This window comes from Macrotis lagotis, chromosome 3, assembly GCF_037893015.1.
Source record: "Macrotis lagotis isolate mMagLag1 chromosome 3, bilby.v1.9.chrom.fasta, whole genome shotgun sequence".
Taxonomy (NCBI): Eukaryota; Metazoa; Chordata; class Mammalia; order Peramelemorphia; family Peramelidae; genus Macrotis; species Macrotis lagotis.
Genome location: NC_133660.1, coordinates 252,011,166 through 252,037,882, shown reverse-complemented (window position 1 = coordinate 252,037,882; position 26,717 = coordinate 252,011,166).

Sequence of the window (26,717 nt, the reverse complement as noted above, 5' to 3'; positions counted from 1 at the left end):
GTTGGATGGATGGATGGATGGATGGATGGATGGATGGATGGATAGATGATTGATGAATAATTATGCACACCAACTAGGCATCATCCAGAGTCATCCAATTCTACTAATTATCAGGTGCAGCACCTCATGGCCAAAAGAGGAACCCACAGAAGAGTATGGTCACTTCTTTTCTGGATTACACATAATATAGAATCATGATTTATACTTAGAAAGAGCAATGAACTGGTTATTCAGTACTTTTTATAAGCACAGTTTCTAGACTCAGCTTTGGCTTCAACTTGCTGTTAGTACAAGTTTGGGGAAGTCACTTCTTTCTGGCCCTCAGTTTCTTCATCTGTCAAGTAGGAAATAAGCTTTAATGATTTCTAAGGTCCCTTTCTAGTGTCTGCATCCTATGGAAGGAGGATGCCCATGGAAAAGGAATTCACACACGCACACATACATACTTTATGTATGTGTGTGTATATATATATATATATATATTTAATATATATATGTGTGTGTATGCTTTTTTCAGATTTTGTGCTTAATTTAACTGTGTAAAAATATAACTGATAAACTTAAAATGTTCAGGATGCCAGCTCTTTCTCCCCCCTTCATTACAGATTCATTACAAGAAACTGTGTTCCCTATGAGGAAATCTCCGTGGCACCAGCCAGTGACTGACTCACATTCAGCTGCTCTTTGGCTGAAGCCTGAATGTATTCCATAGTATGTGGTTTTTCCTAGTGACTCAGCATAGTAGGCCCTTTTTAATTTCTCTCTCACTCTTGAGCCAAGAAACTCTCCCACCTCTCTCTGCCGTATGCTATCCAAAGAGCAGTTTGTATCATCGGCTGGGCGAGAACTAAGTTTAAATTGGAGCTGGAGCCTTATAAGGCTATTAACACCTCCTTGCAGGTCGGACGTCATAATAGCAAATGAAGATTGAGTGCCAATAATAGATTTCCTCAGACTTTTTTTTGCACATTCCTCAGGGCCATCTGAGGGGAACTGAGCAACATGGCAGCCCCTGAAATATTCCACTTCTACATAGAGAAAAAGGATGTTTCCATAGACAGGCAAGAAATCAAACCTCCTGGATGAGTTTCCTGCTCGGTCCTCCCTCAGATTTTCTGGGCAGACTGAAGTTCTACAGGTGTTGACTTTCCTGGACACTGGAGCTGGGAGGCGGTGAGGGGCAAGAGAACTGAACTCCATACTGGAAATCAGAGGAATTGAGTTTGAACCCCAGCTTGGTCACAAGTTTGTGTGACCCTGGGCAAGTCTCTGGAGATGATGGAGGAGGAGGCAAGATGAAAACCAAAGTATTTCTTAAAAACCAAGTGTTTTAACAGGCATTGTGCTAAACATTTTTATAAACATTTCCATCATCCTGGGAGGCAGGAGCAAATAGGATCCTCATTTTACAGCTTAGGAGACTGAGGTAGCTTACATAGTTTACAAAACACATAGAAGGGGGCTAAAAAGATATGGTGGTAGGGAGAGGAAGAAGAAGGTTCCAGACCTTGAGGTGTAATGGAGAAGTCCAGGGTGCAGCCTGGTGAGAAATGAAGACATGGCATCCTTGACCTGTCCTTAAATAGAGGTTCTGGAAGAAGTCATTCAAAAAGTTGGAAGCGTGAATTCCAGGGCTCAGGGAGTCTGTCAGGATGAGGAGGTTTGTGGAGCATGATAGAACCTAATGGAGATATTTTCATTCCCACTATTTACCAATAACCAAAATTTCTAACTTATTCAAATTTATTAAAAACCTGTCTAAATGCTTGAAGGGAATGTCTATCAACAAAAATATGCTATTTAAGAGAACTCTGCTCTATAAATACCATCTCACTTTTCTCAGTTAATGCAAATGGTCCATTTAGTTCTTCCTTAACAGGGAGAGAATTATTATCCTTCTTTCACCATTTCACTTCATGGTAGAGAACAGTTGGTGTTTCCAGAGACACTGAGTAACTGAAGATCAGCAAATGGTAGCAGAGAGAAGTTAAGAAAGAGAGGAAGGAAAGAAGGGAGGGAGGGAAGGAGGGAAGGAAGGAAGGAAGGAAAAGCATTAAATCCTCATTGCAAGTCAGATGGAAAGGTCCAGTGATCCCTAGAGTACAGTAAGCAGGAAATAATAATACTACCTATTTGCGGTCATTTCCATTAATAAAACTTTATCATTTTCTAATGGTGAATCATTTGACAGTGCCAAAGGAAACTAGGCAAGGCAGTGGTTAGAGTACCAGACCTGGAGTCAGGAAGACCTGAGTTCAAATCACACTTACTAGCTGTGTGACTCTAGGCAAGTCATTTAACCACTTTTTGCCTCAGCTTCCTTAATTGTAAAATGAGGATCATACTTCTCCCCCAAAGTTGTTGCAATGATCTGATGAAATAATAATTGTAAAGCACTTCTTCATTGCCACGTTGGAGCCATATAATCATCATCTAGGACTTGGACATGGAGAACTTTCTTTTATGAATTGACCAGAGGTATGATTGGCCCGTCATGGCAGTTGGAAAATTGACAGTTTGCATCTCCATAAGTCATCAAGATAACTTGTGCCCAAGTTGGTGTTTCACCCTAGGTCATTGGGCTCCAATTCTATATTTCTCTCTGGTTCTACAATGTGAGTTTGAGGACATGGCGGCTTCTTAGCAGATCAACAATAATACAGCGGGTGTGGTAGCATGAAGCAGAATTCTTATTTATACTCTGGGAACCATGCTGATCTTAAATTAGCACCTGAAAGAATAACGGCTTCACTAAAATACAATCTACTCTGCTTAAGTAACATAAGCTAACATTTATCTAACTATAGGCAGCAGTGTTTAGAAAACAGGATGAAACTACAATGAATATCTCATCAGTCCTTACCCAACCTCCTTCAGTGGAGGGGGTGCAATACTCCCCATAACCAGAAACATGAAGGCACTTTAAATCTTTTTATTTGAAGTAATTATCTACCCACATGTCCCATATTATCTTCTCAGATCCATAGTTTAAATGATAGAAGAATGTTCCAAAGTCAGCATGATATCTTGGAAAGAAGACAAACACTGGAGGGGTGGGGGCAAGACATCTGGGTTCTAGTTAAAATTCTGCCACTTGCTAGTCATATATTCTTGAATAAGTCAATTCACCATCTTCTGAACCTCAGTTTCACCTCTGGGAAATAAGTGAATGGTCCTTGAAGAGGTCAGATTTCCTTGAGGTTATCTCTTTACTCAACAAACTCCAATGACTCCCTATCACCTCCATATTAAAAAAAAATCTGTTTGGCAGACAAGGCCCTTCCTAACTTAGTTTCACCTCCCCAGATCCTCCCTTCACCCCTTTCCTGTCTTCTTACATCTCCCAGGGCCCCATATACTCTTTGATCCAGCAATGTTGGATGAACAAGACTATGAATAAGATACTCCATCTTTCTGTTGTACCTGACTCCCATATCTGGAACGCTCTCCCTCTTCATCTCCACTTCCTAGCTTCTCTGGATCCCTTCAGGTCCTAAATGAAATCCCACCTTCTACACAATCTATAGAATGCTTTTCTCAGTCTCTCTTAACTTTAATCCTTTCCTTCTGTTCCTTAAACTAGGGATCCAATACATGGGTTGTTGATATCTGTTTGCTTGCTGCCTCATGAGACTGTGAGTTCCCTGAGGGCAGGAATAGTCTTTTTCTTTTCTTTGTATCCTCAGTACTTAGCACAATGTCTAGCTACAGTGGGCACTTAATAAATGCATACTTACTGACCAAGGTTTACAGATCACCCCCCAAGGGTCTACAAATAGATTTAGGGATTCTGTGAACCTGGATAGGAAAAATTCTTCTTTTATATTTTTTCAGTTACTTAAAGGCATGATTGTGAGGAGTCCATTAGCTTCCCTCAACTGTCCCAGGTACAAAACCAAACCAAACAAACAAACAAAGGTTAAGGATCCTCTGAATTAGATTACCTCAAAAGGTCCCTTCTAGCTTTAATAGATCACAATTTAAGAAGACTTAGAGGTGGGGAGGTGGGGAGGTGGGGAGGTGGGGAGGTGGGGAGGTGGGGAGGTGGGGAGGTGGGGAGGTGGGGAGGTGGGGAGGTGAATAAAGCACTGGCCCTGGAGTAAGAACTTGAGTTCAAATATGGACTCAGACACTTACAGTTGTGTGACCCTGAGTAAGTCACCTAATCTCCCCATTTCCTCCAAAATAAAGAGTACTGAGGCGTCTGTCGAAAGTCTCATATGTGTGTGTGTGTGTGTGTGTGTGTGTGTGTGTGTGTGTGTGTGTTTCTATAGCTATGTATATGAGAACAAGATAGACCTGGGCTTTCATTGGAATGGAGCGTGTTTAATAAAGAAAAGTCCTCCTACCAATACAGTCTTACAGAATTCCCTGTGGCACTTAGATTTAGTGACTTGCCCAGGAACATGTGGATAGTAACTGTCAGAGGGAGGACATGGAGCCAGATTTCCCTGACTAAAAGTCCAGCCCTAATGCCATATTGTCTTTCATTGAGATGATAACACATGTACTAGGGGACTGAGAATTGTCAGGAATTCTAGGATTTGGAGTTTCAAGAGATGATCTTTCTCTCCCTCACAACTGTAAAAAGTGAAAATTTTAGACTATCGCAATCTTTGAGCCAAAAGGAGGACTTGAGTCATACCCAGAGTTTGAAAAGAGGCACATAGCCTGTTAGAGAATAGTCTGAAAAGAGGAGAGGAGTAGGGAAATGCCAAGGTTTTAGAGGAGAGATGTTTTCATTTTCACTCTTTATATCCCCAGAGCCTAATCTGATACTTGGCCCATGGTAGACTAAGTTGATTAACTGATAGATAGATGAATGCATGAATGATCGAATGGATGGATAGATGGATGGATGGATGGATGGATGGATGGATGGATGGATGGATGGATGGGAGTAATGAATGGGTAGAAGGGAGCTTTCTCTCCCCTGCTACTGCCTCAAGCCCCCACCATCTGAGTGTCCTCATTTTAGGACTAAGTGACTGGCACCCCTAGTTCCATCTAACCACTTAACACTGAGTAACTTATGCAAAGGGAAATTTAATTCACCAACTTTGCCAAAACAAATGCACAAATATTTTTTCCTGTACCTTTGAGGCATAATCTCCCATATACCACTGTCATCTGTGATTCAGAGAAAAAGATGTTTCCATGTGGATGATGCTATCTTAGCAAACTGATGGCATCTTCACATGTGCCAACCTCCCTTTACATCTTCTCCTTTGACCCTTCAAAGGTTTACCATTTATAAGATGAACAACTACAATGCATAATAGAATTCATGATTCTTGGTGTACACAGATGTACTGGAACCACAAACAAGTCCGATTCTGCCCAATCTCTCATCTCCCTCATTTCTGCAAAACCAAATTTGTGTTCATCATTTCAAGTTCAGAAGTGGTCAAGTAGGTGGTTGGCAGAATTCCAGGTTCTACAGATGGCAGTATTTCAGCTGTTGGAATGTTAAAGACCTTTTCCTGTGTTGATTCCTTCCCTCCCTGAATTTTGTTGGCAAAACCATTTACTGAACTGCTATAATGGAAGTCCATCCATCTGCAATACCCATCAATCAACTTCAGGTCTATCTCCAGAAAACAATTTCAAGGGATTAGTCTTCATTTTAATTTTGGAGTGTTTGGTCTCTTTCAGAATGAAAGTTTTAGTAGCAGTACACACAATAGTTTGAAGGCAAGAATCAGGAAGAGATAACCGACCTATAACTGAGCCAAATCCACTTGCCAGGAGCAACTCTCTGTCCAAGGTTGAGAGATGCTTCTTGATAGCCAAATTTCTTTTCTATGTGTTTTGAAGATGGCTGATGGTTTAAAAAGAAGCATCTACCCTTTATCTATAATTACTAGAGAATTTCCATATTAGGAAACTCCCTTTACCAATTCAGGTTGCTGAGGATACTGAGAAATTAAATGAGTTGCTCAGAGACACACAGCCAGTATGTATCAGAGTCAGGATTTGAACCCAAATCTTTCTGGTTCTGATGACAGTTTTTTTATCCACTATTCTATCCTGTCTTTATCTGGCCCCTTCAAAGTGACTCCTTTTGGGGAGCCATCTATTCCAAACAATAATACCACTTCCCAGCACATTTTTAAAGACTGGAAAGTTAGGAGTTGATTTCAAATCCAGTCTCTGCCATCCTACTACCTGAGGGGTTTTTGAGCCAGTTATCTTAAGCTCTTTGGCCCTCAGTTTTTGTCTCTGAAAAATGAAAGGATTGTGACTAGATGATCTTATGAAAGATGGATGCCTATGATTCCATGGGAAATGACCTTCAGGATCCATTTAGGAACTAAGGAGAAAGATGAGTCTTATAGCTTTGGAGTCCCACTTGGACAAAAATGGTATTTCCTAGTCTGTTCCTCCTTGTTTTTCATTAGACTTGGTTCCAAGTTGGGAACAGTTTAAGGGTTATTCTTCAAAGACAAACCCATCCTTTATTCTCACAGGAAAAAGTTTTGTGAACCTGGAGAATAATCCACTGGTCATTCCACAGCTTCTGAAAGAAATCTCCAAAGAGGTTCTAAAAATGATATTTTCCAACCTGATCCTTCATGTTTTTAAACAGACTTGACTTCAACCCTTGTAATATATTGAGGGACTGTTCTTCAAAGTCAAACCCACCCTCTAAGGACAAAGATTGGCCCCACTTTAGAATCCATCTTGCCTCAAGCTCTGAAAGAACTCTCCAAAGGGGTTCTGAGCAGACGTACCAATATTTGAAATAAGTGTGTAGCTTTCCAAAGGTGACTACTTTGAGGAAGCTACCCCTTGTTTGAAGGTAGAAGTGCCAATACTTTTGTTCATCCAACAATCACACTATTCCATACCCCAGCTTCCCTTAGGGGCAGGAAAGCAAATACTTCTCTGTGTGACTCAGCCTTTCTGCTCCCCTCCAACACTCAAAGGAATGTCAAGTGCGTCCTTGTGTTCAACCTTTCTTCTGTGGTGGTTGTGTTTATATTGGGCAGCGCTAGGAAAATCTCTCTTCCTTTACGCTTGAGTTGTCCTGGTGCAGTGCCTCCCACCCCTTCCACTGTGGCAGTGTGGGGCATGATGGTGCCCCAACCAACTATCTTTGTTCAACCTCCCACCCACACACACATCCCAGGCTTTGAAACCGCCACCTTGGGGTAGTGACCTCCACAGCAATGTCTTTACCTCCCAAGAAAAAAGAGGGGATTTAAATTGTCTTAGCTTAAAATATACACCTCTTCATGTCAGCAGTGAGTAGGTGGGGGCTCCTTCCCAGGAGAAACTAGAATAATGTGGAAGGCTGCTGTAGAAGAGTCACCGGATGGAATAAGGAGACTTGGGTTCAAATTCTGAATCTGTCCCACAGGACCTAAGTGACCTTGAGAATATATCTCTTTGGGTCTCAGTGTCCTTATCTGTAAAATAAGGGGTTTGTTCTCTATGATCTCTAGGGGCCTTTCTAGTTCTAAAATTATGGAGGGATCTTCTCAGACAAGCAGCCCAATATTCAGGCATTAGTCAGGAGGCAGGAAGGAAGCATCACAGAGCTAGATTTGGAAACAGAAGAGAGAAACCTAGATTCACAGAATTTAATTGGATGACATTTTAGGGGATATCTAGTCTAAACTGTGAAATTTAAAATCTTGGATCTGAGTTCAAATATTGACTGTGTCACCTACTGCATCTATGATTTTTTTGTACCTGTTTCCCTACCTGTAATAAGGCAGTTAAATTAGATCAAGGATTCTTAACTTGGAATCTATAAATTTATTTTAAAAATATTTAGATAACCATTTCAGTATGATTGATTTCCTTTGTGCTCCTATGTATTTTATTTCATATATTTTTAAATGCTTTGAGAAGAGGCCAATAGATTTTTTTCCTACACTGTCCCAAGGGTCTACAATGCAAAAAAAAAGTTAAAAATTCCTGAAACAGTGGTCTATGTCCACAGCATGGTTTCTGCCAAGATGGATGCCTTTTGAAGGATGTTATCTCATGCTAGTCTACCTAATCTAAAGGAGGCTCTTCTTGAAGCATATACTAGTGATGGGACAGAAGCTTAGACCCACTCCCAAACTGACTTCCCAAACATTTTTCCCCAGTTTTTCCATGACTCTTTCTAGTTTTCCTCAGATAGTTTTTATCTTTTCATTCCAACATACCTTCCATTCACTCTTCATTTCTGTTTTTGCTGTCTTTCGGGCATAGCTGGGCATTCAAATGATGCACTCACTCTCCTGGTTTGCCCAGGGCTAAATGTATGACCTTCAGTTATCTCCATCTTTACTGTAGATTCATTTTTTCTTATGAAAGTAAAAGTAAAAAAGTATGGGGTCCCTAGCCATTAACCCTTAAATGAGCATTACTTAGTGATTATTGGTAACACTCTACAGAGTGTTATGATTATGCTTTGAGGAGTCAACCAGCAAGACTGAACCTTATGACCCTGGTATAACTCCTAAGAGACCTTCCAAAAAGACATGCATTTTAATTGGACTATCTGGGAGAGTTGACCCCTTAGCTAGCTTTCACTTTCGTTCAGATGGTTAAATCATTACCAGCCATAGTCATCCAGCCCCAAGAAAGGATCCAAGGAAATATTACATCAGATAGGAAAATTTCCATGGGAGACAGATGAACATGAAAAGGTCAGTGCCTGGGAAGGATGTTGGAAAAAGCAACATAAAGCCCAATAGAGCATCACAGTAGAAAGTCTTGGGCAATCTGGAGGTAGCAGGTACAGGCAAAGAACCTAGATTCAAATCTCAGATCAGACCTTGGACAAGTTATTGAATCTCTCTGGGTTTTAGTTTCTTTATCTACAAGAAGAGGACCTTCAAGTTCTGCGACAAGTATAAAAGTCTCAGGTCCTATGAAAGGGTAGCCCCAAGTACTACACAATTTGGTATCTGAGCAGTTGATGGAAGAAATGTAGAAAAAAAAATCAATGTTCCATAAATGCCTCGGAATTCCATCCTACAGGATAACAGGTGCATGCTTGTGAAAAAAAATCTTTTTTTTCCAGGCATTTTTGAAAATGAAAAGGCTTCCATTCCTACCTTTTGGAAGAAACAGTCCTACATTTAAGCTTCTGACTCTGCTGGCATCTCAGTGGGTGACTTATAGCTAAACAGTGACCTTAAAGTCTAGGGAAGTAGAATGGAAAGATCTTTCTTTCCCACCTTAGACCTCACAAAGCACTTTTCTTGAACCTCTCTGATGCACTTTGCATTTATTACTGGGCATTATAGTCATTTGTGAATGTGTCACTCTCTCCCTGGGTGATCTCATGCACTCCCAGGGCTTCAATTATCACCTCTGCACAGATGTCTCTCTAGTCTCTTGCTGCAGCCTCACCCTCACTCCTGAGCTGCAGTCCTAAGTTTTATTTTGCTTTCTTTCTTTCTTTGTTGGATAACTCTAGTTGGGACATCCCACCAGTACTTTAGAACCAGCATATCCCCAACTGAATTTATCATTTACCAAGAAAAAACAAGCCTACTTCTCTATTTAAGTTCTCTATTGATAATGATGCCACTTTTATCCTCTCTGGTGCCCATGGTGACAGACTCACAAAAATTTAAGACGTGGGAGGGACCTTGACAATCTTATAGTTCAGCATAAACCAAGAAGAATACCCACTACAATATGCCTTACAAGTAATTATTTAGCTTCTACTCAAAGACTTCTAATAAAGAGGAACCCACCATCTTTCAATCCTGTCCTGAGACATGAATGAAAAATAGCAATTGAATGAATAAATATTTCAGTATTTAGCATGTGTTTAATATATGATCTAAGTCACATATAATAAATGTGCTAAGCACCAATATAAATACAAAAGGGAAGCATTTTCTACCCTCAAAGAGCTTGTATTCTAATGGAAAGATGATATATATATATTAAGGGGGTAGTGGCCATGGAGAGGATTTGGGAAGCTCCAAAAATTATGAAGGCAATGATAGACTTGTCTGATAGTCTCTAATGAGTCTTTTCCAGAATCAATGATAGTGGTAACATAATTATAGTTCTTAGTGATAAAATTATAGTTCTTAGACCACGAGTTAGAAAGTGGATGCAGTAAAAAGGCAGAAAATGGACAGAATAATATGAGAATATGTGGTCGAGGGAGTAGACAAAACTGATGTGGCTTAGATTTTCCCTAATTAGGTCACTAGTGGTTCAATTTAAAAGAAGGAATAGTAGCAGGGAAGACAATCCTCTGCCATAGGCAAATCATTTGGAGCATATCAGATTAACCTTATGTCATTCTCCAACTGCCAGGAAAGACACCAATCAATCAATCATTTAACCAATAAGTATTTATTAAGTGCCTGATAAATTCTAAGCATCAAACTTGGCTATTGGACACAAGATACTCAAAGAGAAAATAAAATGTAGATTGGTGCACAAACATATCAAAGAAGTTTCTTGGGGAGTGCAGAATTCCATTAACCAATTGAACAATTACCCTCTGAGAGGTTTTGAATAGGTTAGTACTGGGCATGCTGGCTAGTTCTTGGTAAGACGGATGGGAAGATCTGATTGTGTGGGATGTGCCCTTTTTTGAGGCATTCTTGTAGGCTAATAGGTCTATCTGGGTTTTGGAGGAGCTAAAATTGAATAGATTGCTTTCATTTTCTTTTATTCCATTTGCTTCTATGGATATTCAGTCAAACCATACTTGGGTGATCAACTCCATTGAGTTATATTAGTCTAAGAAGATGGTTACATTTTCCTGATAAGTGGAAGAGAAGCAAAAAAAACCATGAGAAAGCTAGAGGAAGAAATGATATGAGAGAGGGGGGGAGGGAAGGAAGGAAGGAAGGAAGGAAGGAAGGAAGGAAGGAAGGAAGGAAGGAAGGAAGGAAGGAAGGAAGGAAGGAAGGAAGGAAGGGAAGATGGAAAGAGGTAGTCATCTTTCTGACAACTTGGTATTTCCCTTCAACACACTTTTGCAGTTGGATTGATTGCATAACCAGGGAAGTTAGAATGGGATTGCTAAGGGCTGATCTTTATTGTGAAAGGAAGTTAGATAAATAGCCAGCAATACCCCCTGGAGGTTAAGTGATTCAAATTAGAATCTGATAAGTATTTAAGGAAGGAAGTGCATTGTCAAGAACACTAGACTTGGATTTGAGACCTGACTCTGCCCTTAACTATGATATTGGGCAAATAAATCACTTCATTTTTTAGGTCCTAATTTTTTTGTCTTTAAAATGAGGGAGTCATTCAGTTTTGATCAATGGAAACAATGTAAAGACTAAGCATGTTTGGGGAAATATTGTAAAATTCAAAAAAAAATGAGGGAGTTAGAGGAAAAAGCTATAGTATAATTAAAAAAAAATCATTGACTCGAGTCCTGGTTTTATGTCCCACTTCTAATTCTGTGTGATCTTGAGAATATTGACCTCATTTTTCTCATATTTATAAAAAGAGATCAAACCAGATAGCCCTTGAGGTCACTTTCCATCTTTAACATGCTGTCGTTCTGTGGTACAAATAATATGCTATGAGCAGCCATGGAATATAGAGTTCTTGTCATGACAAAGTGTGGAGAGAACAGAAGAGCACTTCCTAGAAATGATAGTATTTGGGAGAAAGCTTAAAGAAAATAATCAAGACACTGAAAGATAGCATGGAGTCAAGTCAAAGGTTTTTCCAAGAGTAGAGAAGTCATGAGCAAAAGTCCAAAGGCAGAATGATGACAACTAATCCATGGAGGCTAGATGATAGAGCAAGGCTCTATCTATGGGAGAGACTTGAAAAGATATATAGATTTCCACAATTAGGAGGATGGCCCCTGACTTTTAAGTTGTCTGGGTGAATGAGACTGATTTAGGAGTCTATCTGTCCTATAGCCCTTCCAAGTTTTATTACTGATATTTTAAATTCTGAAAGAACAAGAGGCAACTTGGCATAATGGACAGAGAAGCAGTCTGGGGGTCAGGAAGTCTTGGGCTCAAGTCCTGCCCCTGACATGTATCAGCTATATGGCAAATCACTTATCGTCCCTCAGTCTCTTCATCTATAAATGGGGGTGTTGGACTCAATGGCCTCCAAGGTTTCTTCCAACTCTGATCCTATTGAAAGAGCATTTCACAACTTCTCAGCAACCACAAGTCTGAAGAAAAGGGGTGGGGGGAGGGAGACTTTAGAAGTTGACAACGCCATCTAAAACAGAGAAGAGAAGGAATTGGCAAGACCAACCGACATCATTTTTTCCATCAATATTCATGGTTAATCTGACCAGATTGCAGTGACATACATGGGATGTGTGTGACTCTTGCAGTTTGTTGTTTGGAGTTGTGTGTGTGTCTCTGTGCGTTCAGGGAGGGGTGCTGTTCCAAGAACAGCTGTGATTCTGCTTTGGAACTATATATAACCATCTCCATCCTCATCCTCATCGTCACCATCAAATGTCAGTTCTCTTCCCTGAAGGCAATAGGCCCCATGTGATTCAGCAAGCTCACAGTTATTCACTCTTCCCATTGCCCACGCCAGGTTTTAGTCAACCCACTCCACAAGGCCATCCAGCCACTGTTTCCAAGACAGAAGATGGAAGATTGAGCTTAAGTAAGAGTACGTTGACAGAGTGGGCAGCTGAGCCCATGAGAAGGGAGACCCATTTTCATCTCAGTGGGGTCACCTAGGAATGGGACTTATCTCCTCGTTTCCAAGGCAAGGAGGGAAAGTTGGCATCAATTCCTAAAGAAAATTCCAAATGTATCTTCTCCAAATATCTGCTGCTGTGTTGGGGGTGTGTATAACAGTTATATTAGTAAGAAGGAAAGATGGAAACCTAGAAGCTATGTGAATATTTTAGTGACCTAAAATGTTCTCTGAAATGCATTTATTCCCATTAGAATTTGGAATGCTAATTTGGACCCCACAACTTTCCTTGATTTCTTGTACTAGGTTTTGGTTTTCTCTACAACCCTCCTTCATTCCATCTGGGCAAGCTTTGACTTTCTCTCTGCTATTATTGCTCAAGTTGGGACCTCTTCATCTTGTATATATTTAGGTATTAGTTTTATCTCTCCTATTAAAGTGTGAACCCCTTGAGAGCAGGGAAAAGGAGTTTTCCTTTTTTGTATCACAAGTTCTAAACACAAGATAATTAATTAATGCTTGTGGACTGAATAATATTTGCTTTTTCAAGATAACTGCCTCAGGGTCCCTTGAAACAATCACAATGATAAACTTTTGCTATGTGAAAAGTCAGAGAATCCAGGTTAGAATTTCAACTTTGTTATTTGCTAGACAAGAGATCATGGACTCCCTCTGGGATGCTATTTTTCTTATCAGCAAAATGGGATAATTCATTTGATTTCAGCAAGCCTATATTCACTGGGGTTAGGAAGATAAAAATGAGATAGACAGCCCTAGAGGGGCGTATGTTCAATTGAAGCTGAACCAAGTCATCTTTTAAGTTGTCTTCTAGCTCTAACATACCATGATTCCTTGATTATTATAATGGGAGAACATTTTTTCAGGTTGGTTATTTATTACTTCGGTAACAATGATGACAATAATTATTGAAACAACAATGGTAACATAGCTAGGTGCTTTATAGTTTATAAAATGCCTTCTTTTTCACTACTTAATCTGATGCTCAACTCATAACATTTTTTTTTGAGGTAGGACTGGTGTTCTTACATCATTTCATAGACATGGATACTGAGGATCAGAAAATCAAAGTAACTTGTCCAGGTTCATAAGAAAGTTAGGGATGAAGAAAGGACTCCCAGCCAGTTTTATAATTCTAATCCAAGGCTTTCCAAAGACACCAATCTCAGAATGTTAATCACATCTTTAGAGTTTGGGCTGACAGGCTTACAATCATACAAAGAGAGCCTGAGACTCATAAGTATGTGGGTGCATCACGTCTGCATCCTAGATGTCTCCAAATATCACCAAGGAAAAAATCTGACTCATTACACTTTTTATGTGACTTTCTAAGATATACATTGTTCTTATTTAGAGCTCAAAATGGAGGATCGGAAGTTTTCATCTTTTTAGGGCAAGCACAATGAATGAAATGCCTATAGTTGGATCTTGGCACCTTTCCAAACTCCACAGATCTTCTGCCCCCATCTTTTGTCACCTGTATTAAGCACCCAACAACATGTGTTCAACTTTACCGGATAGAACCTGTAATAGGATTAATTTCTATCATCATTTCCCCCACTCCAAATCTAGGTTAACCCAACCAATCATCTTTAACAATCATCTTTTCCTAAAAGAAGACAAAGCTGTGTGAAGGACGCGATCCAGCCCGGCTTCCCTGATACTACTTCCTGATCACTTAAAGAAAAAAAAATTCTTAGCCAAGTTTATTATCAATTTTTCTGAGTTGCTAAATTACTGCAAGTTACCAAATCCTTCACCATATCCTGCTCAGCTGACCAAACTCATTTTCATAAAGAGGCTAAGGAAAGCTTGCTTTGCATAACCTTGGTGTGTTACAGCCAGGTAAACCTCCTTTTGTTAACTGTTTGATGACTTTTCAGGGCCAGAGAAAATGGTGTTATTGGAGCCACCTCAAAAGCATTCTGTGGTCCATTTCTTATTGATTTACTGCCTCAAAGGTTCACAGATCTAAAGTTTGGTGGGACATTATATGTTAACTAATACAACCTCTTCATTTTACACATGAGGAAACTGAAGCTTAACTTCAGTTTATTGACTTTTCCAGTGGCACACGGAACCCAGGTCTTCTGGTTCTTGAGTCAGTGTTCTCTCTATTCTACTGTTTTTCTTCCTTCCCTCTTTCTTCCCCCACCCAGTGAAATATAAGGAACCAAGATGTGTATATGTGTGTGTGTATGTGTGTATGTGTATATATATGTATTCATATATATATGTGTGTGTATTACATATTTATTTAAATTTTTGTCTCTCCAGCACCTAACATAATGGCTGATAAATATTCTTCACTTAGTCAATGCCTGATAAACTGAAACCAGATAACTTCTGTTCATTCATCAAGACTTGACTGATCTGCTTTAGGCAGGACTCCAGGTTGGTGCTGGGGGTCCAATGATAAAATCCCCTCCCATAAAAAGCTTTATCTCTAGGAAGATGATAATCATGTGTCTTGGAACCAGGTAGAACCTGAATGTGCAATAATCCTTTTGGGGGGGGCTATGGGGAGTAAGAGGAAAGTCATTCATTCCTTGATATTGTTTCAGGGTTTATTCTATGTTTATGCTCTTCTAGAAGGGCATAGAATACAAATATAAGTAAGCCATAGAACCTGTCCTCAAAGAGTTCATAATCTAGTTGCAAAGAAAACTCAGGGACCAGTCAAATAGTGACTTCAAAAAGCATATATCTGCCAAACAAGCTATCTTGACAATTCGAACAACAAAGAGACAACAATTCCTAATAGGTAGAATCCCCACATTTGTATAGTAGAAATAACTAGGTGACACAATAAAGTGCCAGGCTTGCAGTTAGTAAGAGCTGAGTTTAAATCTGATGTCAGACATTTATTATCCATAAAGATGAGAATTGTAATAACTCCTATCTCCCAGGATAAAATGCTGTGAGGATAAAATGAGAAAATGTTAATAAGGAACTTTGAAAAATAAAATAAGTTTGGGGCAGTTAGGTGGCACATTGGATAGAGCCCCAGCCCTGGAGTCAAGAGGACCTGAGTTCAAATCCAACCTCAGACACTTGATAATTACTTAGCAGTGTGACCTTGGGCAAGTCACTTAACACCATTGCCTTGCCAAAAAAAAAAAGTTAAAAAAAACAAACAAAAAAATAAGTTCTAGGTAAATGTGATCCATTGTTATGATGATGATTATTAGAAGAAGCCCTAAGGATCTGGGAGAAAAAGGAAGCACAGATGAACTTTAAATAGTCCAAGGAAGGCTTGCTTTGAATGGTATCACTACCACCAGAGACAAGGAGGACAAGTAAAAGCTGAAGACAGGCACATTGCCAGAATTATTGAGTTTCATTAGACAGAAGGATGAGATGCATGTGGACAATGGTCTATGCTCAATGGGGATAAACAGTTTAAGAGAAAGAGCATAGGAAGCTACGATTCTGCATTTAGGTAATTTGGTGTAATGGATAGAGAGGTGAGCTGAGCCTCAGGAAGACTTCTATTCTGGTCCTGCCTCTGACACATTCTAAGTGAATGAACCATGAACCAGTTCTTTCACATCTCAGCCTTTAAGGTCATTCTAAGACTATAAACTGATGAGGAGGTATTGATCCACACTAATAGAGGGAGACCCTCACCAAAAGCTTCCTACAGCTATAAAAATGAAATCATAGGTGTGGGAGGGCTAAGTAACCAGGGGAACAGAAAGAGAATGCTAACGGCTCTGGGTGTATGGAAAACATTGTACTTGGAACCAAAAGCTATGGGTGTGACCTTTGCTAATTCTGTAACCATGGGCAATTCTCATCAATTATCTAGAATTTTGGTTTCTTCATCTGCCAAGTGGGGATTCGCATTCTTAATCTTCCAGCCTGTCAAGGTTGTTGTGAGGAAATTTCTTTATAAATTGCCAGGTGTTATTACATTAGGGGGAAAAGAAGCTACAGAGAAATAGGTTTGGAGAGTAGAAGATAAGTTATATTCAGAAAGATAGTTAGGATTTGGATGGATGCAGAAAAACTGGAGGGCATTCCTAGAAGAGGTAAAGGCAAGAAAGAGAAGATGGATAGGCTAGGAAGAGAGGCAAGATTTGGGCAGGACTGGAGCAAGGGGATTCCCATTGCAAAGTGAGAAGATAAGATTGCCTAAATAGTTTGGGGCTGGATTCTGGGGGCTGCGGTGTACTGAAAGCCAGACAGCCTGAGGAATGTGGACTCTTGGTTAAGAGCCTTGAGGCGCCTCATTTTCTTGTCTGGGGCAGTAGAATGATGTAAATAATGTTTTAGAAACATTATTAATCTGGTGGCAGTGAGCAGGATGAATTGGAGGGGGGTGGGAAAGCCTAGAAGTAGGGGATCATTGGGAGGCTATTGCTTGGACCAGATGTGAATTAATGAGGGTCTAGTCAAGGGCGGAGGCCCTGGGAATGGAATGAAGGGACAGATAAGCAGAAGAGACATTTTAGAGATAGAGTTGACAGGCCTTGGTGACAGATGGGATGTGAAGGTGAAGAGAGGAATCCAAGAGAGCTTCAAGGGTTTGAGCTGGGCTGACTGAGAGGATGGTGCCACTGGCAGACATTTTTTAAGAAGGTAGGAAGAGGATTCCTCAATTTCCCACATTCGTGTAGTTAACAGCAACCATCAGGAAATGGCATTGGTCTTTAATACTACTAATCAGGATCATGTCCTCTCATTTTTACCCTCAATGGATAAGAGAAGCAGTCAATCATGTTTTCTTCAAAATAATATATATATATATATATATATAAAATATATATAATATAAAATATATATAAAATCCTTAGTCCCCTTTCCAACACTATCCCAATCATTTATTTTCCAGGCTAGAAAACTTCAATTCCCACAATTTCTTATTTTTTTTTCTTCATACATCTTTGAATTCCTTTAAAACTCTACTTGAGCATTAATTGGGACATCTTGTCCCAGTTAATAACAAGCAAGTGCTGGGGGAAATGAGACTATACCTCAACTATTATACATTCTATACTCTGATTCGTACATTTGTCTTATGCTGAGAGAGAGAGAGAGAGAAGGTAGGTGGGATAAAGAGAGTGTTATTTGTGATAATCAGTATGCAGAAATTTTGATATACATAGTTAGTCCCCTGCCTTCAAGGAGTTTATACTCTATTGGGTATAGTGTTTAAACTATTATATATATATATATATATATATATATATATATATATATATATATATGTATATATACATATATATGTATGTGTGTGTTTAAATATATATATATATATATATTTACACACAGAGATACACACACTAATGGGTATAGTAAATAAACTATAGCATATTAATACACCAAAGGAAACTAAGGGACAATGATGAAGTTATCCTGTGGGGGAGGGAGTAGTGGAATGGTGAAACTCAACTAGTCCAAAGGCATTTATTTATCTGGTAAGAAATAGAGGAAAGGTGGCAGATAGATAGATTTCTGGCCCTGGAGTCAGGAGGACATGAGTTCAAATTTGAGCTCAGACCCAATACTTACTTAGCTGTCTGATCTTGTGCAAGTCACTTAACCCCATTGCCTCACAAAAACGAATAAACAAAAAGTAGGGAAAAGTCTGTGTTGAGCTCCTCGCTTAAAATAAAAAAAAAAGACCCTGGAGCCTGTCCTCTAGTCAGAGGGTCTAATCAATGGGCAGAGAAGTGATGAGAAATGAGAAACAGGCAGAATCAAACCTACAGGATAAATAGATTTCCTAAAAATGTTTCCTGAGGAAAGAGGGCATGATGGAAAGGACCAAAGTTGGGTGCTCATAGTGGTGCTCAAATATTTTTTTTCAAGGATTGAATAACAAATGACAGCAACCCAGAATGTAGAAGGGATGTCAGAATCCCTAGCCAGAAATCTTCTCGGCAACCTTCTCAACAAATGGCCAATCCAATTTCCTGATAAGGCCTGAGGCAACCCATTTCACTTTCGGACCCCTCTAGTTATTGAAGTTTTCTTTAATTTCTCATTGAAACCTGTATTTCTACTTTTTTTGGTAGCATCTGTTCACTGCTTCTAGTCCCTTCCTTCTTGTGTCACAAAAACAAATCTAATCCATCTTACACATCAAACCCTCAAATTTAAAAAGAATTATAACGTAATAATCCTTCAAGTCTTATCTTCTATGGGCTAAAGGACCCTGGTTCCTTCTAATTATCCTCATATGACAAAATTTCCAAGCTTCTCACTATTGTGGACCCAATTTTGCCTCATTCACTCCAGTTTGTCAATGCCCTTCTTAGAATGTAATATCCAGGAGTTAAAACAATACTCCAGATATGTCTGACCAGGGAGGAGAACAAAGACAGTATGTGGACACTATGTCTTTATTAATTCAGCCTTTTTGTGACATTCTGTCTTTAGCCTATTCAATTTATTTCTTGAACCCAAATGGAAATGCACAATTTATTTCTGTTAAATTTCATTGTTATTCTCTTTTTTTGTATTTTTATTTCATTTTTCCAATTACATGTGAAGATAGTTTTCAACATTCATTTTTTGTAAGATTTTGAGTTCCACCTTTTTCTCCATCCCTCTCTTCCTTCCACCCTCCCTTGACAGCAAGTAATCTAATATAGGGTTATACATGTACAACTATGTTAAAATATTGAACTTCATATTTAAATTAAGCTAATAAAGAAGCATTGAAATCTTTTCTGTTCTAACTCAGGTTCAGTATATTCACTCTCTCTCATGCCTAGACATTCTTTCCTCTCTCTCTCTGTCTCTGTCTCTCTGTCTCTGTCTCTCTTTCTCTGTCTCTCTGTCTCAGATTATTAATTCAGGAAGGGTCCCTTCTTTTTCCAACCCAATTTTACTTCACTCACACTTTGATTCATTCTCTACCAGCTTCTTAATTCTGAGCTGGTACCTTCTCCAGGACCCTTCTACTTTCTTTCTTACTTTTTTTTAGGCTTTTTTTGCAAGGCAATGGGGTTAAGTGACTTGCCCAAGGCCACACAGCTAGGTAATTATTAAGTGTCTGAGGTCGTATTTGAACTCAGGTATTCCTGACTCCAGGGCTGGTGCTCTTCTTCCTTACTTTTTTTGGATTTCTTCCTCTATTGGCACATTGGATAAGAGCATTGGCTTTGGAGTCAGGAGGCCGGGAGTTCAAATTCAGCATTTATTAGCTGTGTAACCTTGGGCAAGTCACTTAATGCTGATTACATTGCATTCGGGGCCATCTCCAGTCATCCTGATTCATATCTGGCCACTGGATCCAGATGAATAAATACAGAGGAGAAAGTGAGGCTGGTAACTTAGCACAGCACCCCTCCCTAAAACCCAATTCATGTGCTTGTTATGGCATCACCTCCCTGATGTCATGATCTTCATCGGAAATGAAGGACAGATATTATTGCTATTATAAATTCCTTGACGGTGGGGACTGTCTTATGTACATATTTTATCCCAGAGCTTAAGACAACAGTATCTAACACATAATAAATAGTAACAAAATCTTTGTCTAACTAGCTTTCCAGATTTGTATCAACTATAAATTTGATAAGCATTTCATTTATGTTTTCAAAGTCATTGTTAAAAAAGTCAAATAGCATGAGCGCAGAGACAGATTTTTAGGTCACCCAATTAGAGAGGTTTCTCTATGTAGACATCAGTCAGTCACTACTCCTTGTGTTCAGTCATTCAATGAGTTGTGAACACATATAACTGTATTTTCTTTGACCCTACATCAAAGAGATCATAGAGACTTGTCAAGTTTCTTGCTGAAATTTTTGACATTATGTTTCTGGCATTTCTCTTATTTACTGGTCTAAAAATACTATCAGAAAAGAAATTATTTGAGGCATGAACTATTGTTTTTAAAGCCAAGCTGATTTTGGGTGATTGTGTCTTCCCTTTCTAAATGATCACAAACCATCCCTTTAGTAATATGTTCTTGAATTTTGACAAGAATTAAAAATTAGGTTCACTAGCCAGTGTTAATGAAGACAACAGATATAATGAGTTTTTATAGAGCTCTTTGTTTCAAAAGTGAAATTTATATATGTAATGTAATACATGCATATAAATAATATATACATACAAACATGTATAATATAATTTCCAATATGTGTATTTGTGTGTATATGTATATATATATATATATGTGTGTGTGTTTATGTGTGTATGTGTGTATATTTTGATCTTCACAGTGACTTTTCAAAAAAATGGACATCTTATGACTCCTATGGTATTCCCCACAAATTTTTAGATATTACTAAGAGCTGGTAATTATATCAATGAGTTATTTCAGTTACCTACATCATCTGAACCTGAAGATATGAACTCTTTTTTTTTTTGGTTTTTGCAAGGCAATGGAATTAAGTGATTTGCCCATACTTTTAAATAAATATTAAGTTCCTGAGGCTGAATTAGAACTCATGTCCCTTCCTCCTCCACATTGATTCCTCTGGGGAATTTCAAATTGTCAAATAATTTCTATGCTCTCAACTGATTCTTTGACATCACTCTCAAAATATTGGTAAATATCAGATATATAACTTGTGCTTACATCCTTCAGCTAGTTGCTACAGTGGACAGAGTGCTGGACTTAGAATAAGCAAAGACCTGAGTTTTTTTATTTATTTAATTTTTTTGCAAGGCAACGGGGTTAAGTGGCTTGCCCAAGGCCACACAGCTAAGTAATTATTAAGTGTCTGAGCTCGGACTTGAACTCAGGTCCTCCTGACTCCAGGGCTGGTGCTCTATCTACTGCACCACCTAGCCACCCCCCCAAGCCCTAAGTTTAAATTCAGTTTCAGACACTTGTTAGTAATGTGGACCCTGGGCAAGTCAATCAATACAAATTTATTACAAGCCTACTGTGTACCAGGCACTGTGCCAAATCACATAACCTCTATTTGTTTCTTATCTGTAAGATGGGAATAATCATATAGCACCTACCTTCCAAGGTTATTGTGAGGATAAAATGAGACATTTATAAAATGCTTTGTAAACCTTAAAAGACTATGTAAATGTAAACTATTATTGTTATTATTATCATTTTATACCAAGGTTCTCTTCATTTCCAATTCAGTTCCTCCCCCTCTCCCCGACAAGTCTAAATTAGATCCCAGTTTACCAGTTTCCCTCTCTCCATGTTTGAAAATGAAAAGTGTTGTGAAATCAAATCAGTTAATGAGCTCCTCTGCTTTTAATAGAAAGGAAGAGCTAAACTGCTGAGATAGAATATCCTATCATTATACCCTGTCTGTTTTGTTTTGGTTTTTGACCTTTTTGACCATTTTCTCCTTCTGGCCAAGTGGTCTACAGTATATAATTCCACCAAAATTTCACTTCTAGTTTTCTCACCAATTAGGCTCATACAATTGCACATGACTATAGATACCTTATAAATACATGATGAAATTTTACTTTTATGGCTAATATTCTTTTGAATATACTATATTTTTCCATAATTATGGTCTAGACAGGAGTTACACCAATCAAGTCACAGGCATACCTCTGAGTTCAGATTTTTTCTAGCTCACCTTGCTGATTGCCCACATTAGCTACATTTGTGTACAAAAATATGAAGTCAGGGTTTTTATTATTACTTCTCTTCTTCAATATTGTCTGGTGATTATTGGTCCTCTCCACGAATACCTCCATCCCATATCATTCTTGTGGACAGATAATATGGGCAACTTTCTTCCTCTATTTTCAATTTAAAACTTTCTTGATTAGATTTAAAAGTCTCCAAGTAAATATATATATATATATATATATATATAAATTTTTTAATTGATCCTTTTTTAATGAATTCCATTCCAATCAACATATGGTCATTAACTGTAGTGGTAATCACCAGCCAGGACTTTTCTTTCTCTCACCAGTACCTGAAGACCTTTTGCGTGGGGTCACCTGTGGATGTTCACTCTATTACTTGGAGCATGAGAGACTCTTTCATCCTTAGCAGATTTGCCTCACCCTTGATCAACAGTCTTTAATCTTTTTCATAATTCCAGGATTCTACTATCCTTTTTATCCTTCTCTTTGTCACATTCTTCTGTTTTTCAACTTCCTAGCACCCTGCTACAAACCCTCACTTCCTCATCAGACTTCGTTGCTTTTTGAAGTGGTTCTTTTTGGTGAGGTAGTGAATAGGCTGCTTGACCTAAGAGTCAGGATGATCTGAGTGCAGATTCTGCTTCAAATATTTACTAGCTCTTTGATCCTGGGCAAATGACTTTACATCTCTCAGCCTCATCTATAAGTTGGGGATGATTAGTAGTACCAACTTCACAGAGTCATTTTGAGGATCAAATGAGAAGATAAAAGGCATATATACATAGGATGCTTGTATGAGTCCATATATTTAGAAAATGTATATATATAATATATATATGATACATTCCCTTTGCAAACTTTAAGCCATTCTATAAATGTTAGCTACTACTATTAATTGTTATTATCATCATCACCATCACCATTTTGAAGGAACACTTCATTCTGCCTGCTAACTTGGAGAGTTGACAAGTATTCCTCCAGCGTTCTTACTTTCTCCTCTAGAGGGAAAACCAACTAGAACTATGTGTATATTTTATTGTTAGTTGGCACCAGAAGAAATACAAACACAACTCACAGAAAAACTTCCCTCTATAGTTGCTGGAGAGATCATTCATTCCCAGTCATTCTTGTTATTAGTTTTAGTAGAGGTAATTCCTAGAGAAAATATCATGGCTAAACTCCTCGTTTGTCCTAGCCATCTGCAGTACTAGTGGCAGGGTCCATTAAGAGTTCTCATGTAGGGGCAGCTAGGTGGCACAGTGGATAGCACACCTGCCCTGGAGTCAGGAAGACCTGAGTTCAAATCTGACCTCAGACACTTGATCATTGTCTAGCTGTGTTGATCTTGAGCAAGTCATTTAACCCCATTGCCTTAAATAATTTTTTAAAAAAAGAGTTCTCATATAGTTCGAGTTGATACTATAGTATGCTTTCTCTCCTTTTACTCAGGTTTTCACTGTCTTTTCTCCTGATTTGACGGGATACCTTTGCCCTGTGCTCAGCTGTGTGCTCATTAATAAGCAGAATCTATGTTCAAATATCAACATAGATAGAAACTATCCTGTACTTTGCCTGCAAGATCTTCTGCAACAGTTGAGTTTCCGGCATTTCTTGACTTCCTTTCTCTTCTCCTTGCTGAACTCCTGTCTTGTCTCTTTGATGGCTCAGCATTCTCTGAACAAATCAGTGAATGAGCAAGTGAATGAATGAATAAATGGATCCAGCCTCTTGAAGATAAAAACAGCTATTTTCATATGAGCTAATCAGAACTGCCTAAGCACAAGGGCTATTCTAGTGAAATTTCAAACTCCTTGAAAGAAGTCTCAGTAAGGAAATTACTACTTGTATTCTGATAAGTAATCATCTAAATAATGATTGCTGCAAGATGGTACTTGTTGTGAATTATGAATTGGAGGACTTAGCTATTGATACATCAGGAAAAAAAACAAATAGAGACATCAAGACCCCTCCCCAACTATGGCAGAGTCTTGTCTTCCTGATCTGAAATTAAAACCACCATTTCCATTCAAAACCAGTAAGTTCTGAATATCCTGTTGAGGCTCATAGTGGATGGGGTTTTTCAGCCCTTTTCCTGAAGGACAGAATGGAGAAGTTTTATGTATGAGTTGTAAGAACTGACGACTCATGATAAGCTGGCAGTCTAAATGGAAAGACCGCTGTATTTGTAACTAGAGGGATTAGGTTCAAATCCCAGCTCTGTTGTTTCTTTGATGATCTCAAGCACATCACTTATTTCTCTAGTTATCAGTTTCTTCGTCTATAAAATAAAGGGAATTGAATAGGAGAGAAATTTAAGATTAGTTCAGCTCTTTATCTAGGATTTTAATATGATGTGAACCCAAGTAGACCTTAGCTCCTTTCTGCTCATACAAAGCTTTCTGCCCTTCATTGGAAGGGTGGAGGGTAGAGTACTTTGAATTCCTTTGTATATCATCCATCATCTCTCAAAACTGAATCTCATTCTGCTTCTAACAAGTAGTCAAACCAATGGAATTTCAATCCTTCAGAATCCTCTCTTTGGCGCAATTATATTATTTGTAAATAGGTTTCACTGATCTTATGAAATGAGGTATAAATATCATGAATGACCATATTATAGATGGGAATAACTGGGAGAGGAAACAGGGCTTAGTGGCTAGAGGATCAACCTTGGAGTCAGGAAAAAAAACTGATTTTCAGTCTCATTTCTGACATTTATCAATTGGGTAAACCTGGATAAGCCAAGCCAATTCTCCAAACCTCAGTTTCCTCTCTAGAGGGGGAAACTGATGGTAGAACCCATTTCATAGGGTTTTTTGAAAGAATCAGATGAGCACTTTATATCAAAAAGAATGACTTTATAAATGTGAGATTAGACCAGACCTGTGGTTTCATTAAATAGGGAACTTGCAGAGAGAAAACTCTTCTCTTCAAGTTAAGTCATCTTTTTTTTTAGGTTTATTTTTGCAAGACAATGGAGTTAAGTGGCTTGCCCAAGGCCACACAGCTAGGTAACTATTAAGTGTCTGAATCCAGATTTGAGCTCAGGTACTCTTGACTCCAGTGCTGGTGCTCTATCCACTGTGCCGCCTAGCTGCTGCCCAAGTTAAGTCATCTTTAATCTTGGTGCCTTTTCTTCCTGAGATGAAGATGATGATGATGATGATGTGTGTGTGTGTGTGTGTGTATATATGTATATATATATATATATATATATATATATATATATATATATATATATTATGTTTGTACATTTTTGTTTGAATGTTGCTTTCTTCATTATACTGTGAGCTCCTGAAAGCAAGGACTGGTCTGGCCTTTCTTTGTATTGGCAGCACAGTATATGACCCGTAACAGGTCTTAGCAAAAGCCTGCTGAGTTGTCCACTAAAATGCCTTGCTTTAATGTGTTTCTTGGGGGTATTGCCCCACTTCTCACAACTGGTAAATGTCACATATGGAATTTGAACTCAAGACTGGTTTGCTATCCATTGCCCCACTCTGAGTTCTTATTACTAAAAGATACATAAAGGATCATCATAGAAGGAATATAGAAAACAAAATCCTTTTATCAGGCTGAATCTTTGGAAAAATAATACCTAGAATTTGATCAGTGTGTTTTTTATATCATTGATCATGTCATATCCAACAAAATTAATTAATCTAGTTCTTCAGCCAGAGTAATACTGTTACTTTATCACATTTCTGCATATTCCAGATGAGTATCTGAATGGAAATTACCTTTCTCTTGCTAATAAATATTTATTGTATTGATATATTGAATTGAATTGTTGGTGGACAGAGCCTTGCTCATGTTGAAGGCTGATTATGGCTGTAAATATTTACTGGAAGAAACACCCATGGGGAGATACCCACTAGAAGAGAAGCCCTGTGAGACTTCTCCTAAGGCATCATGGCAATGGGCCATGAACAGAGACTAAGACAACATACTAATTAGATAGAGATGGGGCTACTTAGCAATGGAAGCTTTTGCCACTTTCAACTAGATTATTTTAAAATATTCTTCTAGATCTGTGATGCCATAGGTGGGGTATTTCCTCCAAGGATGCAAACTTCAACATAGCCATGCCTATCCAACTTTCCTGAAGACTCCTGTCCAAGTCCTTCCTTAAGTTTCTTACAAAGGATTCACTCAATACATTGAGGGTCTTCCTTCCTTGAGTTCTCTTCCTATTCCTCAGGGGTTCTTAACTCTTTTGTTTGTCTTGAACCCTTTGAGTGACAGATCCCTTTTCACAGAATAAATTACAAATGATTACAAAGGGAAGCAATCATATTGAAGGGAAAATGTAATATTTTCCTCATCTAAGTTCAAGGACACTTTGAAACTTATCTATGGATCCTTTGGATGGGGGTCCCCTAGATCTGAGATTAAGAACCTCTATAAATACACGGATTCCACAAAGTACAAAATTCTGATAGAGTGGAGTATCATCATCATCATAAATAATAGCTGGTATTCATATAACATACTTAAGGTTCTCTTAACTTAATTCTCTCTTAACCTTCATGATCTCTCTCCTCCCGCTA